Source organism: Coregonus clupeaformis, chromosome 1 (assembly GCF_020615455.1).
Source record: "Coregonus clupeaformis isolate EN_2021a chromosome 1, ASM2061545v1, whole genome shotgun sequence".
Taxonomy (NCBI): Eukaryota; Metazoa; Chordata; class Actinopteri; order Salmoniformes; family Salmonidae; genus Coregonus; species Coregonus clupeaformis.
The window spans coordinates 97,487,107-97,493,262 of record NC_059192.1 but is presented as its reverse complement, the minus strand read 5'-3'; positions in this window follow the sequence as shown (position 1 = coordinate 97,493,262).

Sequence of the window (6,156 nt, the reverse complement as noted above, 5' to 3'; positions counted from 1 at the left end):
TCGTATTAAATACTTTTTTCTTTACATAGTTGAATGTGCTGACAACAAAATCACACAAAAATTATCAATGGAAATCAAATTTATCAACCCATGGAGGTCTGGATTTGGAGTCACCCTCAAAATTAAAGTGGAAAACCACACTACAGGCTGATCCAACTTTGATGTAATGTCCTTAAAACAAGTCAAAATGCAAAACCATCCTTTATTGGGGGTGTCTTGCTAATTGCCTATAATTTCCACCTGTTGTCTATTCCATTTGCACAACAGCATGTAACATTTATGGTCAATCAGTGTTGCTTCCTAAGTGGACAGTTTGATTTCACAGAAGTGTGATTGACTTGGAGTTACATTGTGTTGTTTAAGTGTTCCCTTTATTTTTTTGAGCAGTGTACATCACCAGAGGAACAGAGGAGGAGTAGAATAAGGATACGGCTAAAGTCTTTAAGAACTGATCTTCTAGTGCGTTGGGTACAGAGAATAAAAGGGGCAGATTTCTGGGCTTTGTAGAATATATTCATGGTATTATGTACAGACAAGGATATGGAAGGATATGAGTACAGTGGAGGTAAACCTAAGCGTTGGGTAACGATGAAAGAGATAGCATGACTGGAGGCACCGATTGAGCCGGTCTCCGCGTGTATGGGGGGTGGGACAAAGGAGCTATCTGAGGCAGGTTGAGCGTGACTGGAGGCTCTACAGTGAAGTTGTATAATAAGAACTAACCGAAACAGCAATAGGCAAGGCATATTGACATGGGAGAGAGGCATAAAGCAATCACAGGTGTTATTCGAGAGAGCTATGACAACAACTGGTAATGGCGACGAAAGTTTGGGCTGAGGCTAAACAGATAAACAGGACAGATAAACAGGATGGGGTACCGTGTAAAGAAACGGTCCAGCAGGCATCAGCTGTGTAGCTAAGTGATCATAAGGTCCAGTGAACAGCAATAGGTGAGTCCGGGAGCAGTTTGATGGCTGCTACGGCACAGGTGAGCAGGAGGCACGGCTGTTGATTGCGTGTGCTAGCGGTCCGCGGCTAGCAGATGGATCTTCGTGGTCGTTGCAACGGGAAGCCTGTTGAAACCACATCAGACGATTATGTCGGCAGACCAGTCGTGATGGATCGGCGGGGCTCCGTGTCGACACTAGGAGGTCCCATCCGGTTGACAGAGAGGTAGATAGCCGGGAGATGGGCCTGGCTCGAGGCTAGTTCAAGGCTAACTGGTGCTAGCTTCGGGACAGTGGTGATTAGCCAACAACATCCATTCGTTGCAGCTAGCTAGTTGCGATGATCCGGTGTTAAGGTCCAATGATTCAGTGATTCCGGCAGAAAATCCGATATGTTCTGGGTCGATAGCGCGCTGTGCAGACTGTGCAGACTGGCCGATAATTGTCCAGGCTAGAGCTGGCTGGTAGGTAGTGCAGGCCATGGACAATGGTGAAAACCGCTAACGGTGGCTAATAGGAAGTGTAGATACATTGCAAAAATGTCTAAAAACCTGTTTTCACTTTGTCATTATTGGGTATTGTGTGTAGATTTAATCCATTTTAGAATAAGGCTGTAACACAACAAAATGGAAAAAGTCAAGGGTCTGAATACTTTCTGAATGCACTGTAGATAGTGTATAGTGGTTAAGCGGGTGGTTGGTCAACTGATGTGCTGAGTGGAGCGGATTTGGAGAAGGAAAATGCACTCTTAGAAAAAGGGTTATTCTGGCTTAGAAGCTTTTTTTTTTCCATAGAAAAGGTTTTGAAGAACCACTGTTGGATAAAAGTGGTCCATGTGCCCTACTTGTCAAGACCAATAGTGATGGTAAAAAAAAGTTAACAGATACAGTGAACTATTTGCTTGTTTATTCAACATAAATATAGAGAGTATGAATACAAAGATAAATAATTACAGTACAATCTGAAGACAAATTGTGACCTTGGGACTAGAAGGTTCTATCTGATTTTGGTCAAAAATGAGGTACTCACATAGAGTTGCTCTTTAGGTGGTTCTTTACATGTGCGATATGTCCCCCCAAAAAAGTCAAACCCCTTTTAACTTGGTGCTATAAGGTTCTATCCGGAATCCAATCATAATGCTGGGTTGTTAATCAAAAATAATTGTATGTAAGGTGATATACTTATTGCGTCATGAAAGAGGCAGACCTCACAAAACAGTTCTGAGATCTGGGCCTTGAAAAATGCTAATCTCAAAACTATACATTTTGCAGATAGAACCTTATAGTCTCAAGTACTTGATTATTCCTATCATAAGTTATGGTCCTCTTTTTCAATTACTTAGATTTTTTTAGAAGAATGGCCATAACGTAAGCTCTTTATGGTAAAAACAAATACATCCAGGTTCCTTAGAGCATGTTTAAGGCCCTTAGGAGAGGCATTGCTGTTTTTGTCTTGCTCTATATCAATACAAAAACCTCTATAGAAGGGGCATTTCACTAAAATTACAAACTTACCCAATTTTATTGATAACTAGCAGGTAGTTTATTGAGTTTGGGTGTCAGAGACCAGAAAATAAACTGCTCAAAAAAATTAAGGGAACACTTAAACAACACATCCTAGATCTGAATGAATGAAATAATCTTATTAAATACTTTTTTCTTTACATAGTTGAATGTGCTGACAACAAAATCAATCACACAAAATTATCAATGGAAATCAAATGTATCAACCCATGGAGGTCTGGATTTGGAGTCACCCTCAAAATTTAAGTGGAAAACCACACTACAGGCTGATCCAACTTTGATTTAATGTCCTTAAAACAAGTCAAAATTAGGCTCAGTGGTGTGTGTGGCCTCCACGTGCCTGTATGACCTCCCTACAACGCCTGGGCATGCTCCTGATGAGGTGGCGGATGGTCTCCTGAGGGATCTCCTCCCAGACCTGGACTAAAGCATCCGCCAACTCCTGGACAGTCTGTGGTGCAACGTGGCGTTGGTGGATGGAGCGAGACATGATGTCCCAGATGTGCTCAATTGGATTCAGGTCTGGGGAACGGGCGGTCCATAGCATCAATGCCTTCCTCTTGCAGGAACTGCTGACACACTCCAGCCACATGAGGTCTAGCATTGTCTTGCATTAGGAGGAACCCAGGGCCAACCGCACCAGCATATGGTCTCACAAGGGGTCTGAGGATCTCATCTCGGTACCTAATGGCAGTCAGGCTACCTCTGGCGAGCACATGGAGGGCTGTGCGGCCCCCCAAAGAAATGCCACCCCACACCATGACTGACCCACCACCAAACCGGTCATGTTGGAGGATGTTGCAGGCAGCAGAACGTTCTCCACGGCGTCTCCAGACTGTCACGTCTGTCACATGTGCTCAGTGTGAACCTGCTTTCATCTGTGAAGAGCACAGGGCGCCAGTGGCGAATTTGCCAATCTTGGTTTTCTCTGGCAAATGCCAAACGTCCTGCACGGTGTTGGGCCGTAAGCACAACCCCCACCTGTGGACGTCGGGCCCTCATACCACCCTCATGGAGTCTGTTTCTGACCATTTGAGCAGACACATGCACATTTGTGGCCTGCTGGAGGTCATTTTGCAGGGCTCTGGCAGTGCTCCTCCTGCTCCGCCTTGCACAAAGGCGGAGGTAGCGGTCCTGCTGCTGGGTTGTTGCCCTCCTACGGCCTCCTCCACGTTTCCTGATGTACTGGCCTGTCTCCTGGTAGTGCCTCCATGCTCTGGACACTACGCTGACAGACACAGCAAACCTTCTTGCCACAGCTCGCATTGATGTGCCATCCTGGATGAGCTGCACTACCTGAGCCACTTGTGTGGGTTGTAGACTCCGTCTCATGCTACCACTAGAGTGAAAGCACCGCCAGCATTCAAAAGTGACCAAAACATCAGCCAGGAAGCATAGGAACTGAGAAGTGGTCTGTGGTCACCACTTGCAGAACCATTCCTTTATTGGGGGTGTCTTGCTAATTGCCTATCATTTCCACCTGTTGTCTATTCCATTTGCACAACAGCATGTGAAATTTATTGTCAATCAATGTTGCTTCCTAAGTGGACAGTTTGATTTCACAGAAGTGTGATTGACTTGGAGTTACATTGTGTTGTTTAAGTGTTCCCTTTATTTTTTTGAGCAGTGTATATCAGTTTACTCATCCAGAGCTAAGCTTTAGCAATGTTGCTAGTTATCCATAGGATATAGTGTAGTTGTCATTTTAGGGAACTATCACTTTAACAAATGTGTGATGAACATTCATTAATATATTTGATGATGTGATCAGAAAGAAGGAAGGGTATTCTCTTTATTTAATCATTAAATGTCTGTCTTTTTCTATTGAAATTGAAATAATTGTAACATTCTCTGCCAGACAGAAGGTTCTATCAGCGAATGCACCCCGTTAATAAAACTGATTTACAAACGTCTTAGGATTTTGATACTCCGCACTTTAGGTACCTTTAAGGTGATGACCTTAATGGGTTATGAAAGATGAATTCACTACAAAACTGTTCTGAGATCTGGGATGTGAAAACTTTGATACTCAATATCTCAGAACTATGCTTTGTTTAGATAGAACCTTATTGTCCCAAGGTCTCGAAATGACATCAGCAAGGGAGTCCAGCCAGAACACAACAAACATTATGATAGTTACTTATTTATCAAAGGCATTATCTATTTGAGATTTTTATGAAAGGCAAAAAAAAAAGCTTTTAAATCACTGTAACAATATTGGCAATCTAAGTAACACATTCTCCCAGGCAGGCTTGTGCCATTCAGTACATCCATAATACCAACCATAGTCATACAGGACTTACAAACTGGCAAAAGTTTGACGGTATATGTACCTTGCAGAACAGTACAAATTTCAAAATTGAAAATATTAATATTAATAACAATATATTAAATGTTTGTAATAATTCATTAATGAATGTAATTTTGTTTGGCCAAACTCTTAAGATCTCAGAATGAATCAGTATGAAAAATGTATGCACTCACTAACTGTAAGTCGCTCTGGATAAGAGCGTCTGCTAAATGACTAAAATGTAAATGTAAAATGTTGTCTTAGCACACCGAAACCTTCAGTCATGCTCCACACATTCCTATCTACATTTTACAACACTCAAATAAATCATTAAACAAGACTCCTTTCTCTATACCATTGATGTACAAATATATTGTTAAATAATGGGCTTTTGGTTATTGAAATAGAAAATCACATTGAACTGTGTTGAAAACAATTGCCATCTCATGGGATCATACTCGTGTTTCAAAAGATCAGTAAAATTTTCATATTTCACCTTTTTCTCAAATATTGTGGATAAATGCTCAGAATTAATTGCTTTGAATCTTGAACATACGTGTGTGCCATAAAATCATGTGCTCCCACACTGCAGAATATCTGGAATTGGACTAATGACGGTTTCGAATAAATGCATCAATACAGTTTGGGGCAGTGTAAAAATATGTTATAGAAAGCAGTGATATTGCCCCAGTCTTGTACAAAGTTTGATACACAAACACTCCTATTGTTGTTTGTAATATCAACGTCCATCATCCCATGAACTCTGAGCACTTTTAACTTTAACAATCTACCCACAAATGATCCACTCAGACAATAGAGTGTAGTAGACGGTTTCTCTGTCTCCTTCACCCCTACACACTCTCTCTGGATCCTGCTCTTTTTAGCCTCAATCAGCAGATAGGAAGCTATGGCAGACCAGACGTTTCTAGGCTGACCAACAGTTAGAAGATAGTGGCTCTATATTACACATTCACAAGCTGCATGCTCAGCCTAGTTTCCAGAGAGATGATGCTGTAACCTATTCATCATCACCATCATCATCAGTTCACATCAAGACACACACAGTGTCATTGGTCAGTCCTTTTCACCTCCCAAAGCTGATCATCACATTAAGACAGTAAACTAAAAAGGACATTCTATAACGAACAGTATGCAAAAGACTGTCCCAGGTAGAGTCAGAAGAAAATACCCTATAAAGCACTGTAAATCGGTAAACTTGACACTGAACATCCTAGCCACAGTACTGCAATGGAAACCAGCTCAGAATGCTCTCATCAAATTATGCAAGCAATTACCAGGTTGCAAACTTTTCAATAGTAAAATTAACTCTCATGACATAATTCTAACAACATATCATGTTATGTTCTAGATATGTAAATTTATACATTTAAATTGA